Here is an 18,331-nt window from a genome sequence, read left to right as displayed (position 1 = left end):
ATAAGATACTGATAGATCATCTCCAACAGGAGGCTGATGGATCATATTCTACAAGAGGCTGATGGATCATATCCTGCAGGTGGTTGATAGATCATATCCTACAGGAGGCTGATGGATCATATCCTACAGGAGGCTGATAGATCATCTCCAACAGGAGGCTCATGGATCATATCCCACAGGAGGCTGATGAATAAGCTGGAGGCAGGCCAAGGAGTACATTGGAGATACGACCAACACGGTAGAGGACGGAAGATTAACGTTCCACAGGGCCAAGTGTTGGAACCCCTGCAGTTCGTCATGTATCTAACAGACTAACTAAATGGCCTTGAACAGACCGAGCAGTTAACCGTTTGTTGTTGTTTTGTGATGCCGTCTTACGACTCGTGTGAACTGGACTTGCTTAATGCACGCGTTGTAGATGTTCATAGAAAATATTTACCAAGTGTTTACGAACGAAAGTACGAGCGTGCAGTGTGACTTTGGTCATCTTCTTTAAAAAGGTAGACAGATTTGCAGAAGAGCTAAGCTGTAGGATGGGGTCATTGGTCATGTATCGGCCCCACAGTGGAGTTAAGGGCATGAGGACACGTAGCTGTAACTTTTAAAAGTCCGTCAGTGGATTTTACGATGACGACGTAGAACAGTTTCCTCAGAGACGTAAAGGACCCGATTGACAGAGGGGCCATGACTGGAAACTGAGCACGAGGAGAATCGAAATAGATGTGAACAGTGATAACTATCTATTGATGATAGACGAATGGAGTAAAGAGTGAACGCAGTTCAGTATAATGAAACCCAAGGGACTGGAGCTCCACAAGTGTATAACTCCCTCCTCGTCCACAAAGACACCAGTAACAAAAGACAGTTATGCCACTTGAGCCCACAGACCACGTCAACAAGCCTAAGACTTATTCAAACAGGATGATTAAGTGTTCAGCCAAGACTCACAGTGTCACTGAAGAAAGTCTTGCGCTCTCAGTTTCGTGTGGTGAGTCGCTGGCTACGCAACAGTGGGGAGACGCAGCTCAACCTTTGGCACTGAGAAGAATACAGCGTGGATACATGGGGGATTCGTTATCTTGGGACCTGCCAGTGTTGCGGTTATGTGTATGTTCACAGAGAAATTAGATGCGTATCGTTGGCATAGAACCTGGAAGATGATGCGACCTTTTGAGACTAAATTTTTTAATGTGAGATATAGAAACATGTATGTGGTATATAGAAATCTATATACGTTAAGAGGCGAGGTATATTCAGACGCTATGTAACAAGACCAACAGACACCATCGAACAGAACAGACAGACAGACAGACACGGCACAAGGCGCCACACCACCAAGATAAATAATGGCCTTTCATTAACCACACTGAAAACAATTCTGATGAGGAAGAGACAATGAACTCGAGACGTAAAGGAGGGGGGGAAAAAAAAAGTTGAAATGTGTAGCTCGCTGTTATTTCCCCAGTGCCCGGGCCCAAGCTACGACTCCCATTTTCTATGGTGGGGGGGGGGGGGGTGAGGGTGGATGGAGTGACAGGCTCCATTTGTTTGCGTAAGCCACTTTTCACGATTCGGGGGGCGGTGGGATAGTCTACGTCAGTTAATTGTTTGTTGTTCTGTGCCTTTCGTCTTTCTTGCAATTCATGCGAACTGGAATTACTGAAAATGGAAGCGTTCCAAGGAGGTGTTTGGGAGGGGGTTACAAACATTAACCCCTCCCCCCCTCCCTTCCCTTGAGCACGACGGTACGACACTGGAGCACGACGGTACGACACTAGAGCACGACGGTACGACACTGGAGCACGACGGTACGACACTGGAGCACGACGGTACGACACTAGAGCACGACGGTACGACACTGGAGCACGACGGTACGACACTGGAGCACGACGGTACGACACTAGAGCACGACGGTACGACACTGGAGCATGACGGTACGATACTGGAGCACGACGGTACGACACTGGAGCACGACGGTACGACACTGGAGCACGACGGTACGACCTTCTGTTATGAGTTCATGTTTATTTTTACCTGACTTAGGTCTGGTATGGTCAGGACAGAGGCCAGGCTGTCGTACCCTATGGTCGTGGCGTCGTGCTCAAAAGTCGTACCGCCGTGTTCAGTCGTGGTAACTTTGTGTTCATTGGCAGAACTATCGTGTATAAAAGGTCGTACTGACTGGCGTGTTCAAGGGCCTCAAGGTTGTGCTCAAAGGTCGTACAGTCGTGTTCAGTAGTCGTACCATCTTGTTCAAGAGTCGTACAATTGTTCTCACTGTTCTTACCGATTTGCTCAGGGGTCGTAGCGTCGTGCTCAAGGGTCATACCGTCGTGCTCAAGGGTCGTACCGTCGTGCTCAAGGGTCGTACCGTCGTGCTCAAGGGTCGTACCGTCGTGCTCAAGGGTCGTACCGTCATGCTCAAGGGCTGTACCGTCGTGCTCAAGGGTCGTACCGTCATGCTCAAGGGCTGTACCGTCGTGCTCAAGGGTCGTACCGTCATGCTCAAGGGTCGTGGCGTCATGCTCAAGGGCTGTAGCGTCATGCTCAAGGGTCGTACCGTCATGCTCAAGGGTCGTAGCGTCTTGGCTGAGGGCTGGACTTGATGATGTACCCTTACCTTGATCCTTCTCGATAATAAGTTAATTATAACCGTCATCAGAATCACGAATGTGATCGGGGATAAGAACGTAAGGTGAGCTCCCTCGTTCGACTCCCGGCATACACGAGCATGGGAGGGTCTTGCTTCATCACATGGCCCTTCCCCATGTGATTCATGGTTCATCACATGGCCCTCCCATGTGATTCATGGTTCATCACATGGCCCTCCCCATGTGATTCATGGCTCATCACATGGCCCTCCCCATGTGATTCATGGTTCATCACATGGCCCTCCCCATGTGATTCATGGCTCATCACATGGCCCTACCCATGTGATTCATGGCTCATCACATGGCCCTCCCCATGTGATTCATGGTTCATCACATGGCCCTCCCCATGTGATTCATGGTTCATCACATGGCCCTCTCCATGTGATTCATGGTTCATTACATGGCCCTCCCCATGTGATTCATGGCTCATCACATGGCCCTCCCCATGTGATTCATGGCTCATCACATGGCCCTCCCCATGTGATTCATGGTTCATCACATGGCCCTCCCCATGTGATTCATGGCTCATCACATGGCCCTCCCCATGTGATTCATGGCTCATCACATGGCCCTCCCCATGTGATTCATGGTTCATCACATGGCCCTCCCCATGTGATTCATGGTTCATCACATGGCCCTCCCCATGTGATTCATGGTTCATCACATGGCCCTCCCCATGTGATTCATGGTTCATCACATGGCCCTCCCCATGTGATTCATGAGCCATATGTTACCCTGGTCTCTGGGGGCACGTCAGGCCAGGGTGTACGGCATCCTCGCGGGCGGTCACCTCCCTACACTGACACACGGTAATTGAGGGAAAATCTGCCCCAAGAGGCGATGATTTCTTATTTGTTGGTAACACTGATTTCCCCGACCCGTCCCTGCCTCTCTCTCTCTCTCTCTCTCTCTCTCTCTCTCTCTCTCTCTCTCTCTCTCTCTCTCTCTCTCTCTCTCTCTCTCTAGCATCCGTGCCTCCTCCTCCTCTTCCTTCTTCCTCCTGTACTCTTCCTCCTCCTTCTCCTCCTCCTCGTCTTCCTTTAACGCCTTCCTCGTCTCCACCTTTACCCAAGCCTCCCTGTTCCACGACTGCCTCACCCACATCACCTTACCCACATTTCTCGTCCGCTTCTCCACAACCAGATCTCCATCACTCACGCTTTCACCATCCAGACCTTCCTCATCCACATCACCACCACCCAGGCCACCACCCAAGCCTCCACCAACCACGCCTCCACTAGCCACGCCTCCACCATCCACGCCTCCACCAACCACGCCTCCACTAGCCACGCCTCCACCAACCACGCCTCCACCATCCACGCCTCCATCAACCACGCCTTCACTAGCCTCAGCGTACCAGATGGTGTTACCTTTGCTTGTTTTTTGCCTGTCTGCTTTGCATTGGACATTCGGCCTCGGTGGAGTGGAATCTTTACTAGCAGTGTGGCGTCTCTCTCTCTCTCTCTCTCTCTCTCTCTCTCTCTCTCTCTCTCTCTCTCTCTCTCTCTCTCTCTCTCTCTCTTTCTCCTCAGTACCTACCACTTCCAGCCTAGGTTTCTCTTTTCATTTTCATCTCTCTCTCTCTCCAGTAATCCCTCCAGACGCCGCTGGTGGTCTCTCTCTCTCTCTCTCTCTCTCTCTCTCTCTCTCTCTCTCTCTCTCTCTCTCTCTCTCTCTCTCTCTCTCTCTCTCTCTCCCTCCCCCTCCCTCCCTCCCCCCCTTCCCCCCCCCCCCTCTCTCTCTCTCCCCTCGGGTGCTTCGTGAGTGCCTCGCTCACTTGCATAGTGTGCGTCAACACGTCTTTGTCAACGGTGTCGAGGAAAACGTAGCTTAAAGTCGCCAGTTTAGGACTACATCAGGTAGGTCATATAAGGTGAAATATGGCACGACTGGACGCCTCGAAATAGAGCTATATAACGCAAAGAAACTTACATAGAGAAGTACAGTAAATTATCTCATGATGAAGTTTGATATCTGTAAGCTTTTAGTATATGCCAGTTTGTCAAAACCAGTGGATCCTAATTGCTCTAAAAGAGTTGTAAAAGCTATTGACATTTGAAAAAAAGATTTGATATACGTATTACTAAAGCAAATAAGATTAACACTTGTGATTGTGGGCAAAAGTAGTTATTTATCTAAAATGAATGATCTTTTAAGTTATGACACAACATATTTTGAACTCATTAAGAATCTCCTTGAAGCAGTTAATTGTCATTTCAATAAAGAACTGAAGTTGTTGAAAGGTAATGGTTCTCTTATCAAAAATTTGTCATCTTTGTCCTCTTCATTGCCATCTATGTATGGACTTATCAAAACACTTAAACCATATTTTCCAGCGATTGTCCAAGACAGACAACGAGCGTGACATAAACTTATTATGTGGACATATATAAAACATACTAACCTCCAACAGCCAGGATCGAACCTGGGACCCTTGCGTAGGAAGCGGGAGCACTACTGCAGGGGGGTGATCATAGCCTAGCACAGTAGTGCTACCGCCTCCAACTCGGAGGTCCCAGGTCTGATCCCACTTATACATACATATACATTTCAACGTATACATACATATACATTCACAGACATGTACATATATACACATGCACATATTCATACTTGCTGCCTTCATCCATTTCCGTCGCCACTCCGCCACACATGACATAGCATCCCCCCCCCCTCCCCTCCAGCGAGGTAACGCTAGGAAAAGACAAAAAAAGAAGGCCACGTTTTTTCACACTCAGTCTCTAGCTGTCATGTATAATGCACCGAAACCACAGCTCCCTTTCCACATCCAGGCCCCACAGAACTTTCCATGGTTTACCCCAGACGCTTCACATGCCCTGGTTCAATCCATTGACAGCACCTCGATCGCGGTATACCAACATCGTTCCAATTCACTCTATTTCTTGCACGCCTTTCTCCCTCTTGTATGTTTCAGGTCCCGGCCGTTCAAAATGATTTTTACCATATATATATATATATATATATATATATATATATATATATATATATATATATATATATATATATATATATATATATATATATATATATATATATATATATATATTGTCCCTAGAGATAGTGGGGAAAGAATTCTTCCCACGTATTGACTACATATCGTAGAAGGCGACTAAAAGTGGTGGGAGTGGGGGGCTAGAAATCTTTCCCTCCTGTTTTACACTTGCAAAGAAAGGAACAGAGACGCGGGCCAAGTGAGGACTTTGATATATATATATATATATATATATATATATATATATATATATATATATATATATATATATATATATATGAACTACAAATACTCCTTTTCATCTGGGTACCACCCATCTCTCCGACATCACAAACAAGGATATGAGATAACCCAAGATCCTCAGATACCCAGAGTGCAACGTCCTTATTGACACCAGTGAACATCTCCCGCCCTCACTGCGTAGTGAGGGAGACTCGCTGCCTCGAAGACAGACACTGTGCTCAGCGACTTATGGTCCCGCCAGGTTAACGTGGGTGCAGTGGCAGCCCCATAGGAGAAGGGCCTTGGGTAGGAAGGTGGAAGTTTATGTGTATAATGTTTATGAATTTAAACCGTATTACCAAAGCCTCTTAGCTTCCTCCCCCGGGGCATATAGTCTCACATGCACTGAGAACCTGAGAAAATGTTAAGTTGAAAAATTCAACAGAACACGAACGTAAAATCATAACAATTTCACTGCAGTGTTGAGGACTTGTTGCGCCTTCCGAACCTGAGCGTCTGGAAATGTTGATGGATCGATCGATAGATAGATGGGAGGTAGATGTGTCCAGTCCTCTCGAATAGCACACCTGGAACCTGCGAGAGGTGATGGTGGGGTCTCAATACACACACACGAGGTTGGGTCCCTGGAATGTAGTAGAAATAGCTAATGAGGAACATACAAACACGCATACACTACAACACACACACACACACACACACACACACACACACACACACACACACACACACACACTTCAGCACAGACCTTTCCTGTTGTCTTATACAACAGACATCAGTTGTTGGCATCATGTAGCTGCCGCCACAACGAAGGTGTATGCGAGTCTCGTCACTTTTGTTTTGGCGATTCGAATCGCATAATCACGTGATACAAACCTCTCGTATCTGACGAATAGCATGGCAAAATTCTATGGCCCCTAATATGTCCATGTGACTAAGCTGTCTCGATAGTGGTACTATGTTTACTGTCCTCCTCTGGTCCTTCCGTGTCGCTTCGTTACCTCTTGCGACCCAGTTCGAGAAGCATGACGTAGTCTTGTCTTATTACAGTATCTGTGAATAGTTTGGTGACCACATATCAGTTGACAATTTGTCTACTTGACTCTTGTTCAAAAGGGCGAGTTCTAGCGATAGGTTACGCACGAAGTCGACACTTAGAAATCCCACTCTGACAATAGATCCTGCAGCTTGTTTCCTGCTGGACGATGCTGGTTTCAACGCCTCCTTTCGCTGTGCCCCATTCCTCTCGGGTTGAATATCGTCAACTAAATAGGAATTAGTCTAGTGCCTCTTGTAAAGTGATGAAATCGTCGGTATTTTCTCTTTCTTTCTCGACCTTTACGTCATTTGCAAGCATTTCCATGGAGGTTTCAAGTCCTGACAAGTCATTTGGGGCCAACAAAGAACACGAGTCTTTATGGTATAAGGAGCAAGCACTCTTAGGTGGCAGGCGACCACCACACACGAGGGAGGCACGACCCGCCAGGGTATGGGGAGGTTTAGTGATGGTGGCGCCACCTCGGGCCAGCAAACCAATTCGGGAAGACTCCTCTTTCTACCTTGCATGTCCTTTGACCTCTTCCACTAAAATCAATATTTTTATCCATAAAAAAAAGCCTCCAACTTATTCCATCTCGAAGATACAGCTTCTCCACCATCCTCATTATGTGGTTCAGCCTCAAACGCTTTCTGCTGGTCCAGAACACAGTCCACCCATCCTTCTCGTATGTTGAGCTCAAACTCATCTCACTCCCTCGCTTGACTCCCTTTCCCTAGAACTATGTTGCTTGTTTTCTCCATTGTTTTACGTACTACGCTAAACAGAAAGACTGGTTTGCACTTCAGTACCATTTCCCGATCTCCTTTCTCAAAGATGAGTGTGACATTGTTTCTCTCTTCCTCTGCCTTGACACTCCACCCTCCACCAGTAATATGTTAACCATTATGTAACTCCCACGTCCACATATGGTGGAGTAGAGGTGGATGGTAACCGACACAACAGGTTAGAGTATAGAGTTTATTATATACTCTAACCTGTGGTGTCATCTATCCACCTCTACAACGGCAAATTACAAGCATTTAACCAGGGCACATCTGCACGTTCTTTCAGCACATATGGGGACGCCTGATCAGGGCTCACATCCCCTTCATAGTCTGGCCACGATCGTTTCTGGCGGCAGGAGTTTCAATGTTTTCCAAGACATCTTCGTCGTCTTGTCTCTTTCGAACCCGTCATTCTGATCCTCGCATGTCTTCACATCCTCCTCCACACTTAGTTGCTTGGAATCCTTCAGTCATATTGGCTGCGCTTCAGCTCGCAGTCTCCTCCTGATGAAGTTAAAAGGGGAAACCTAATTGGATTATCTCTTGTTCTTGTTCTCATTATTCTTTTTATTTTCTTCTATTCCTCCTCTCGTATTGTGTTACTCGGTCTGTGTCTCTTATAACTATCAAATGCTGTGTGTGTGTGTGTGTGTGTGTGTGTGTGTGTGTGTGTGTGTGTGTGTGTGTGTAAAAGTGTATTTCCCATACTAAAACTTTTTATATACACCCATATTTTATTCAGTGTTGCAGCGAGTTTTGAATACATTTTCTGTAATTCCATTTGATACTTTCATGAATTTTTGCCAATATACATACAACCGTTAACACACAAAAAAAAACCTTGAATATTTGTACGAAGTTACAGGCAGAATGTTGCCGTGTCATTATTGTTGTATCTCGTCTGTGGACCTAATCCTGAAAGAGAGAGAGAGAGAGAGAGAGAGAGAGAGAGAGAGAGAGAGAGAGAGAGAGAGAGAGAGAGAGAGAGAGAGATTGTGTTGGATCTGTTGGCCAACAGTCATTTAAGCACGACGGTTCGACCCTTAAGCACAACGGTACGACCCTTGAGCACGACGGTACGACCCTTGAGCACGACGGTACGACCCCTGAGCACGACCGTACGACCCCTGAGCACGACGGTACGACCCTTGAGCACGACGGTACGACCCCTGAGCACGACGGTGCGACCCTTGAGCACGACGGTACGACCCCTGAGCACGACGGTGCGACCCCTGAGCACGACGGTGCGACCCCTTGAACACGATGGTATGACCCCTGAGAACGACTGTACGACCCCTTGGGTATGACGACGTGGTCTTCGGCGTGAGAGGTGTGCCCTGCATCCCATGTAGGATAACTACACTGTCCTGCCATCCTCCTGTGTTCCTGCTTGGCCATCATCACCCAGTGTCTTCTCCCGGTCCTCCAGTGTCCCTCCACTTGGCTCCACATCGTCCCGTGTCCTCTCCTGGGATCTTTCGTCATCCTGTGGTTTCCCCACATCCCAGAGGTTCTCCAAGTCGAAGCTTTGGTTAGAGAAGAAAAGGAGTGATTTTCAGCGATGCCTCGCTGTAAACATTGTAACTAACAGGGTGAAGGAAATCATAATTAGAAAGATAAACAACGAAACAGTAGATATGATACTCACTTTTCATAATCCCTGGGTCACACCCACACCTCACCTGGAATACTCTGTTCCATTCTGGTTAAGACAAAATTGAACAAATTCAAAGAAGAGCCATCAAATTAATGCCTTCTCTCAGAAGTAAGCCTCACGAGGAACACTAACTCAGGAAATTATTCTCCAGAAGAGCAGACTCCGTGGAGATATGATAGAAGTTTTGAAAATACTAAACAATTTCGACAACAGACAAAAATTTATTTAATTCAGTCAGAGATTCAGCGACGAGAAAGAGCAACATGAAGCTACATTTAAGGACATGCCATAGTAACGTTAAGCAAAACTTTTTCACTCTGAGATTGACTGGACATCATAAATACAGACACCATCAATGCCCGGTTAAATCAATGCCAAACAGATACTAGACTGTGTGGTGTAAGTTATCAGGAAGCGGTTAGGATTATTACAAGTTATCTTCCATGTTTTGAACCACCAACTTCAGACCGCAGCTCACATGCCGTCACCCACTAAACTGATAGGATTACTCCACCCCTTCGTAACACACATGACTATAATGTTTCCGCAGTAGTGTGGTGTTTCCTTCCATGATACGTGTTCGTTTTTGTTTCCTCGTCTTTTTCCTGCTGGTGGAGGTGAAGGCAGGTAAGGAGGTGCGGTGTTTCCTCGTCTTTTTCCTGCTGGTGGAGGTGAAGGCAGGTAAGGAGGTGAGGTCTTCTGTATCATAATGTGTGTGTCTACTTTTATGTTGAGGTCATTGATTCTCGCGGATCACCTGCTCATGGACCATGAGATCTGTTATCTGTCCTCCCCATGGAATTAAGGCCAGGCCCCTCCTCCCACGTACTTCAGGCCTGTCCTTCCCATGTCCTTCAGGTCTGCCCTTCCCACGTACTTCAGGCCTGCTCTTCTCACCTACTTCAGATCAGTTCTTCTCTTGTACTTCAGAGTTACCCTTTCACCGTACTTCAGACCTGCCATTCCCTATGACCCCTCCAGATCCCCTTCCCGTTTCTCCTCTTTTCCCCTCCAGCCTTTCTTCCCGTCCACCCCTTAAGCCTCCCCCCTTCCCTCCGGCCCTTCCAGCCCATGTCGTAACTTCGTTGCCTTTCCCCCCCCCCCCCCACCTCCCCTCCGGCGGAAGCAGCTTCCACGAAACTATACTGAAGTTAAATGTACCCCGGAAACATCAGCGCGTCTGGCGGGCTACACCAGCTTTTGCACGGCTTCCGTTATTCTTGTCTTTATCCACGACATTTTTTTTATCATGATATATATATATATATATATATATATATATATATATATATATATATATATATATATATATATATATATATACGTGTACGTGTACTTGTAGGAAGAGAGGAAAGTGATTGGTTCTCAGTGAATGTAGGTTTGCGGCAGGGGTGCATGATGTCTCCATGGTTGTTTAATTTGTTTATGGATGGGGTTGTTAGGGAGATGAATGCAAGAGTTTTGGAAAGAGGGGCAAGTATGCAGTCTGTTGTGGATGAGGGAGCTCGGGAAGTGAGTCAGTTCTGCAGAAGCTGGTGAACCACTCAGGACCCTAGTGGTCCACCCAGGACCCTGGTGAACCACTCAGGACCCTAGTGGTCCACCCAGGACCCTGGTGAACCACTCAGGACCCTAGTGATCCACCCAGGACCTAGTGGTCCACCCAGGACCCTGGTGAACCACTCAGGACCCTAGTGGTCCACCCAGGACCCTGGTGAACCACTCAGGACCCTAGTGGTCCACCCAGGACCCTAGTGGTCCACCCAGGACCCTGGTGAACCACTCAGGACCCTAGTGATCCACCCAGGACCCTGGTGAACCACTCAGGACCCTAGTGGTCCACCCAGGACCCTGGTGAACCACTCAGGACCCTAGTGGTCCACCCAGGACCCTAGTGGTCCACCCAGGACCCTAGTGGTCCACCCAGGACCCTAGTGGTCCACCCAGGACCCTAGTGGTCCACCCAGGACCCTAGTGGTCCACCCAGGACCCTAGTGGTCCACCCAGGACCCTGGTGAACCACTCAGGACCCTAGTGATCCACCCAGGACCCTGGTGAACCACTCAGGACCCTAGTGGTCCACCCAGGACCCTGGTGAACCACTCAGGACCCTAGTGATCCACCCAGGACCCTGGTGAACCACTCAGGACCCTAGTGGTCCACCCAGGACCCTAGTGGTCCACCCAGGACCCTGGTGAACCACTCAGGACCCTAGTGGTCCACCCAGGACCCTGGTGAACCACTCAGGACCCTAGTGATCCACCCAGGACCTAGTGGTCCACCCAGGACCCTGGTGAACCACTCAGGACCCTAGTGATCCACCAGGACCCTAGTGGTCCACCCAGGACCCTAGTGGTCCACCCAGGACCCTAGTGTTTCACCCAAGACCCTAGTGAACCACTCAGGACCCTAGTGATCCACCCAGGACCCTGGTGAACCACTCAGGACCCTAGTGATCCACCCAGGACCCTAGTGTTTCACCCAAGACCCTAGTGAACCACTCAGGACCCTAGTGATCCACCCAGGACCCTAGTGTTTCACCCAAGACCCTAGTGATCCACCAGGACCCTAGTGGTCCACCCAGGACCCTAGTGGTCCACCAGGACCCTAGTGGTCCACCCAGGACCCTAGTGGTCCACCCAGGACCCTGGTGAACCACTCAGGACCCTAGTGGTCCACCCAGGACCCTGGTGAACCACTCAGGACCCTAGTGATCCACCCAGGACCCTGGTGAACCACTCAGGACCCTAGTGATCCACCCAGGACCTAGTGGTCCACCCAGGACCCTAGTGGTCCACCCAGGACCCTGGTGAACCACTCAGGACCCTAGTGGTCCACCCAGGACCCTGGTGAACCACTCAGGACCCTAGTGGTCCACCCAGGACCCTGGTGAACCACTCAGGACCCTAGTGGTCCACCCAGGACCCTGGTGAACCACTCAGGACCCTAGTGGTCCACCCAGGACCCTAGTGTTTCACCCAAGACCCTAGTGAACCACTCAGGACCCTAGTGATCCACCCAGGACCCTAGTGGTCCACCCAGGACCCTAGTGGTCCACCCAGGACCCTAGTGGTCCACCCAGGACCCTGGTGAACCACTCAGGACCCTAGTGATCCACCCAGGACCTAGTGGTCCACCCAGGACCCTAGTGGTCCACCCAGGACCCTAGTGGTCCACCCAGGACCCTGGTGAACCACTCAGGACCCTAGTGATCCACCCAGGACCTAGTGGTCCACCCAGGACCCTGGTGAACCACTCAGGACCCTAGTGATCCACCCAGGACCCTGGTGAACCACTCAGGACCCTAGTGATCCACCCAGGACCCTGGTGAACCACTCAGGACCCTAGTGTCACCCAAGACCCTAGTGATCCATCCAGGACCCTAGTGATCCATCCAGGACCCTAGTGTTTCACCCAAGACCCTAGTGATCCACCCAGGACCTAGTGGTCCACCCAGGACCCTGGTGAACCACTCAGGACCCTAGTGGTCCACCCAGGACCCTGGTGAACCACTCAGGACCCTAGTGGTCCACCCAGGACCCTGGTGAACCACTCAGGACCCTAGTGATCCACCCAGGACCCTAGTGTTTCACCCAAGACCCTAGTGATCCACCCAGGACCCTGGTGAACCACTCAGGACCCTAGTGGTCCACCCAGGACCCTGGTGAACCACTCAGGACCCTAGTGATCCACCCAGGACCCTGGTGAACCACTCAGGACCCTAGTGATCCACCCAGGACCCTGGTGAACCACTCAGGACCCTAGTGGTCCACCCAGGACCCTGGTGAACCACTCAGGACCCTAGTGGTCCACCCAGGACCCTAGTGGTCCACCCAGGACCTAGTGGTCCACCCAGGACCCTGGTGAACCACTCAGGACCCTAGTGATCCATCCAGGACCCTAGTGTTTCACCCAAGACCCTAGTGATCCATCCAGGACCCTAGTGATCCATCCAGGACCCTAGTGATCCATCCAGGACCCTAGTGTTTCACCCAAGACCCTAGTGATCCACCCAGGACCTAGTGGTCCACCCAGGACCCTGGTGAACCACTCAGGACCCTAGTGGTCCACCCAGGACCCTGGTGAACCACTCAGGACCCTAGTGATCCACCCAGGACCTAGTGGTCCACCCAGGACCCTGGTGAACCACTCAGGGCCCTAGTGGTCCACCCAGGACCCTAGTGGTCCACCCAGGACCCTAGTGGTCCACCCAGGACCCTGGTGAACCACTCAGGACCCTAGTGATCCACCCAGGACCCTGGTGAACCACTCAGGACCCTAGTGATCCACCCAGGACCCTGGTGAACCACTCAGGACCCTAGTGATCCACCCAGGACCTAGTGGTCCACCCAGGACCCTGGTGAACCACTCAGGACCCTAGTGATCCACCCAGGACCTAGTGGTCCACCCAGGGCCCTAGTAATCCATCCAGGACCCTAGTGTTTCACCCAAGACCCTAGTGATCCATCCAGGACCCTAGTGATCTACCCAGGACTCTAATGATTCACCCAGGACCCTAGTTATCCACCCAGGACCCTAATGGTCCTCCCAAGACCCTAGTGAACCACTCAGGACCCTAGTGGTCCACCCAGGACCCAAATGGTCCACCCAGGACCCTGGTGAACCACTCAGGACCCTAGTGATCCACCCAGGACCCTGGTGAACCACTCAGGACCCTAGTGATCCACCCAGGACCCTAGTGGTCCACCCAGGATTCTGATGATCCAACAGGACCCCAGCGGTCCACCCAGGACCCTAGTGGTCCACCCAGGAACGTAGTGGTCCACCCAGGACCCTAGTGGTCCACCCAGGACACTAGTGAACCACTCAGGACCCTGGTTAATCCCCCACCCCGGGTCAGGGAGGTTAGTAGATCAGGGTCAGGTGGTGGTGGTGACAGCTGGGGCTGCTGCCAGGCCTGGTGACCAGGTTGGTCTCTGGTATGGTCCGCCTCGACCTCCACCCACAGACCTCCCTCACTGACCACGAGGACCAGACTAAGAACCAGATGACGCTTCCTTTGATTTTGAAGCTGAATCGAACGCGATGTAGAATTTTGATTTTGACGTTAGGCTTTAAGTGACGCTGTCTAGATTATCCCAGTCTTTTGACTTTGATTTTGATAATGAATTTCACTCATGTCGACGACTAAGATCTACTTAATTTATCTTTGTTGGGCAGGCGACTGGCGGAGTGCTTGCCATGGTGCAGTTGTACAGGGGCAAGAGGGATAGGGGTGAGTGCTCAAATTGCAGAGGTATGGGTTTGTTGAGTATTCCTGGGAAATTGTATGGGAGGGTATTGATTGAGAGGGTGAAGGCATGTACAGAACATCGGGTTGGGGAGGAGCGATGTGGTTTCGGAGGTGGTAGAGGATGTGTGGATCAGGTGTTTGCTTTGAAGAATGTATGTGAGAAATACTTAGAAAAGCAAATGGATTTGTATGTAGCATTTGTGGATCTGGAGAAGGCATATGATAGAGTTGATAGAGATGCTCTGTGGAAGGTATTAAGAATATATGGTGTGGGAGGCAAGTTGTTAGAAGCAGTGAAAAGTTTTTATCGAGAATGTAAGGCATGTGTACGTGTAGGAAGAGAGGAAAGTGATTGGTTCTCAGTGAATGTAGGTTTGCGGCAGGGGTGTGTGATGTCTCCATGGTTGTTTAATTTGTTTATGGATGGGGTTGTTAGGGAGGTGAATGTAAGAGTTTTGGAAAGAGGCGCAAGTATGCAGTCTGTTGTGGATGAGAGAGCTTGGGAAGTGAGTCAGTTGTTGTTCGCTGATGATACATCGTTGGTGGCTGATTCGGGTGAGAAACTGCAGAAGCTGGTGACTAAGTTTGGTAAAGTGTGTGAAAGAAGAAAGCTGAGAGTACATGTGAATAAGAAGAAGGCTATTAGGTACAGTAGGTTGAGGGACAAGTCAATTGGGAGGTAAGTTTGAATGGAGAAAAACTGGAGGAAGTAAAGTGTTTTAGATATCTGGGAGTGGATCTGGCAGCGGATGGATCCATGGAAGCGGAAGTGAATCATAGGGTAGGGGGAGGGGGCGAAAGCTCTGGGAGCGTTGGGAAATGTGTAGAGGTCGAGAACGTTATCTTGGAAAGCAAAAATGGGTATGTTTGAAGGAATAGTGATTCCAACAATGTTTTATGGTTGCGAGGCGTGGACTATAGATAGAGTTGTGCTGAGGAAGGTGGATGTGCTGGAAATGAGATGTTTGAGGACATTACGTGGTGTGAGGTGGTTTGATTGAATAAGTAACGAAAGGGTAAGAGAGATGTGTGGTAATAAATAGAGTATGGATGATAGAACAGAAGAGGGTGTTTTGAAATGGTTTGGTCATATGGAGAGAATGAGTGCGGAAAGATTGACAAAGAGGATATATGTGTCAGATGTGGAGGGAACGAGAAGTGGGAGATCAAATTGGAGGTGGAAAGATAGTGAAAAAGATTTTGAGTGATCGGGGCCTGAACATGTAGGAGGGTGAAAGGCGTGCAAGGAATAGAGTGAGTTGGAACGATGTGGTATACTGGGATCGACATGTGTCAGTGGTTTAAACCAGGGCATGTGCAGCGTCTGGGGTAAACCATGGAAAGTTCTCTGGGGCCTGGATGTGGAAAGGGAGCGTTGGTTTCGGTGCATTATATATGACAGCTAGAGACTGAAGGGAATGAATAAAGGCAGACAGTATGAATTATGTACATGTGTATATATGTATATGTCTATGTATGTATATATATATATGTATACGTTGAGATGTATAGGTATGTATATGTGCTGTGTGTGGACGAGTATGTATATACATGTTTATGTGGATGTGTTGGGCCATTCTCTCGTCTGTTTCCTTGCGGTACCTCGCTAACGCGGGAGACAGCGACAAAGAATGATATGGATAAATATATATATATATATATATATATATATATATATATATATATATATATATATATATATATATATATATATATATATATATATATATCTTTTCTTTTCTTTCATACTATTCGCCATTTTCCGCATTAGCGAGGTAGCGTTAAGAACAGGGGACTGGGCCTTAGAGGGAATATCCTCACCTGGCCCCCTTCTCTGTTCCTTCTTTTGGAAAACTGAAAAAAAAAAACGAGAGGGGAGGATTTCCAGCCACCCGCTCCCTCCCCTTTTAGTCGCCTTCTACGACACGCAGGGAATACGTGGGTATTCTTTCTCCCCTATCCCCAGGGATAATATATATATATATATATATATATATATATATATATATATATATATATATATATATATATATATATATATATTTATATATATGTATATATATAATGATAGATAGATAGATAGATAGAAACATATATTGCTCTGACTTTATGGAAAGTTAGACATTAACTGTATTCAGCGAGTCTTTCATCTTGTCTTTGAATTCGATACAGCTTCCCAAATGTGATGTTACCTTGGCAGTCCTCGAAAGACGCGTTTGAAGTGGCGTCCACACACACACACACACACACCCACACACACACACAGGTTCCACGAGAGAGAGAGAGAGAGAGAGAGAGAGAGAGAGAGAGAGAGAGAGAGAGAGAGAGAGAGAGAGAGAGAGAGAATCTTCGGCGATACAGGATGTCCTTGGGAGTCGAGGAGGGGGGATGAGCTCCTGCAGATACCCTCTTCCTCCCCCCCTGAGGAAGTGGTCTTGATGATGTGGTGGTGATGCTAACTACGGTAGTGGTGGTGGTTAGGTGGTTAGTATAAATGGGTGGGAGTTGGAAGTGGCGGCTGGCGCTCCGGTCCGCTGAGACCGGCCGGTCCTGTAGAGTGAGCCGAGGGAAAACCAACACGGGATCCGCATGATTCGATTCCAATTCGGTTAATTACGAAGATAAATACACTTGGACTCCGGATCAAAGGCCCTTGGCTGGCTTGGAACAGCTGGCACTTGCAAAGAGAAGCAAACAGTTAGTGGCAGACCCACTGCCGGGCGCCGCTTCACCTTCCTTGTGATCCTCTTGCAGTATTTTGACTATGTCCTTTGTGCACTCTGTATCCCTGTATCTATCTGTCTATCTATCTATCTGTTTCTCTATCAATCTATCTATCTATCTATCTATAGATCCTCCCCTCTCATTTTTTTTTTTTAATTTTCCAAAAGAAGGAATAGAGAAGGGAGCCAAGTGAGGATATTCCCTCAAAGGCCCAGTCCTCTGTTCTTAACGCTACCTCGCTAATGCGGGAAATGGCCAATAGTATGAAAGGGGAAAAAAAAAAGAAAAAAAAAAAAAAAAAATATATATATATATATATATATATATATATATATATATATATATATATATATATATACACACATATATATATATATATATATATATATATATATATATATATACACACATATATATATATATATATATATATATATATATATATATATATATATATATATATATATATATATATACACACACATATATATAAAGATCCCTGCATATTTGTTTTTTTCTAGATTTTCTAGTGTTTTCGGTTCTGTTTATGGTGTAGTTAACACTACTAGGAGGCTTTATATATATCAAAATTCCCGACATTTCTTGACTTTTATTACAAACTTATTATCATTAGCATTACGTCTTGTCCAACCATTGGATAACATGCTTGAACACACACACTACGAAGGATTCGCAAACTTGAGTCTACCGCTTGGAATCCTGCTGCAAAATGGCCAGTGTTGGAGAGGCGCTTCTAAAGTCTGTTTCGTGAGTGGTGGTCAGCTGGGGTTGGCGGAGCGCTGTCAGGTCGCTGGCTGCCGTGTACAGATCAGGTTCGGTGAGGTGTATGCAGATGAGGTCTTCCCTCTAGCGTGTGTGTGTGTGTGTGTGTGTGTGTGTGTGTGTGTGTGTTCAGGGATGGTTTCAGCAACATCAGTCATGGATGGCTAGTGAGAGGATAGGTTTAA

This window comes from Panulirus ornatus, chromosome 58 (genome assembly GCF_036320965.1).
Source record: "Panulirus ornatus isolate Po-2019 chromosome 58, ASM3632096v1, whole genome shotgun sequence".
Lineage (NCBI taxonomy): Eukaryota > Metazoa > Arthropoda > Malacostraca > Decapoda > Palinuridae > Panulirus > Panulirus ornatus.
Note: the sequence above shows the minus strand (reverse complement) of the source record.